This window comes from Lissotriton vulgaris, chromosome 8, assembly GCF_964263255.1.
Source record: "Lissotriton vulgaris chromosome 8, aLisVul1.2, whole genome shotgun sequence".
Classification (NCBI taxonomy): Eukaryota; Metazoa; Chordata; class Amphibia; order Caudata; family Salamandridae; genus Lissotriton; species Lissotriton vulgaris.
This window is the reverse complement of record NC_141696.1, coordinates 1,308,461,889-1,308,463,796: the sequence shown is the minus strand read 5'-3', so window position 1 is coordinate 1,308,463,796 and position 1,908 is coordinate 1,308,461,889.

The following is a 1,908-nucleotide window of genomic DNA, read 5'->3' as shown; positions in this document are numbered from 1 at the left end:
GTTTGCATCAATTATGTATGTATTACTGAGTGGATAGTTGAGAGGTAATGCTGCATAATCGCCTTTTAATGAGGCTTTTACTGCCAGCATAGTTTTTCCATCTATTTGTTTTTCTGAACGCTTTTCAGTGGCTACGGAAGCTGGTTGAACCGCTTCTGCTGTGGCTGTGTTAGCCAATGAATTCCCTGCAACGTGAACGTCATCACGTCGATGACTCAGTGCGTGTATCACGTGAGTCTTTCGTAGTTCTTTCTTTACAAGAACTACTTGTTCCCAAAGCGTTTTATGCTTTATTGTAGCACCTGTGTCATCTTTGTAACCGTTTTTGATCCATATCTGCATGTCACTGTTGTATGATTTGACGCAGAAATACGAATCGCACACTATTAGTGTGGGGAATTCGCGATCGGCATTTTCAAGCGCCATCTTTAAAGATCTTATTTCAGCTCGCTGAGCTGAACATTTCCTGAGTGATTCAGTTTTGGTAATCATTGGTTTGAATTTACCAGAGCGCCAGCGACCTTTAACAATCGCGCACGCTGCATCGTAGGATTTATTTTCTACATCGTAGTGTTGTGCGAATCTGTCCATATAGATTACGCAGGTATATTGTTCTAGAGGCAGAATTTCAGCTGGCAGAGGATATTCTCGTTCATATACTAGATCATCTAGTTTTTTCAGTTTTGGGTCAAAATAGTATTTCACGTCTTCTGTAGCAAAATAATTTTCCCATTCTATCCATTTTGGATCTAAGGCCACTTTAATCAGATTACGTGGACTTGTTAATGCCTCAAGGGCTGATTCTGCTGAGAAAACAGATATTCTTCTGCCTTGGGCTAGGGCTTTTTCTTTTGCTACAGCAGTTTTAACCGCTGTCAGAATTTTTTCTGTAGAACTGAATTTCATTTCAGCTTGAGTGTACAAATGAGATTTGTAAGCTATAGGTACCGTTTCTCCCTCATTAGAGGTCAGGTATGTGAATCCGCATCTTCCTGGGATGACTCGGATTACAAGATTGCGGATGTTTTCGCGAGTTTGTAATTTTGTTTTAGTTAACATGTCTGTTTGCAATGGTCTCAAAATCTCTGTGTGTTTCTGAGTCCAATTGGTTTGTTTGAAATCTGGTCTTATTTATTCATAGAGAGGTTTAACCCTCTCTGCATAATTTAGAATGCATGTTCTTCCGAAATTCAGGAAACCTAGTATTGTTTGAAAATTCTTCAGCGTTTTTGGTGCTTGGAGTACAGCACATTTCTCTAAGAAATTGTCTGCCAGGCTTTTGGCTTCACTTGATAATTCATATCCTAAAAATAGGACAGTTAGATGGGCAATTCGTGACTTTTTAAAGTTGAATTTGTAACCCTCTGACGCGAACCCAAGTATTATGGTGTTCACCCTTTTTAAGTGAGTCTTCAGGTCATCATCTGTGAGATAGATGTCATCGACATATGATAATGCTTCATCATCATATATTTGTAGTAACTCTGTTACCCTTGCTGAGAAATATCCTGGGCTATTCTTGAATCCCTGTGGGAGTCAGCAAAATAGTTTTTGCGATCCAATTATTGAGAAAGCGGTCAAATACCTGCTTTCAGGTGCAATGTTTTGACAGAAGAATCCATTAGAGATATCTAATGTTGTTTTATATTTTTTTCGCACAATGTTATTCATTAGTGCTGCACTATGTGAGTTTTGTACTGCAAATGTTTTACAACAGGAGTTAAGGTGTCTGTACTCCAAAACTAGACGATATGAATCGTCTGGCTTGGAGACAGGAAACAAAGGATTGTTCATTTGAGAGGTGCATGTTTCTATCACCCCTTGATATTCAAGTTGATCTAAGATCTCCCTGACTTGCGTTTTAGCTTCTTGTTTAACTGGGTACTGCCTTTGTGCAGTGGGCTGATT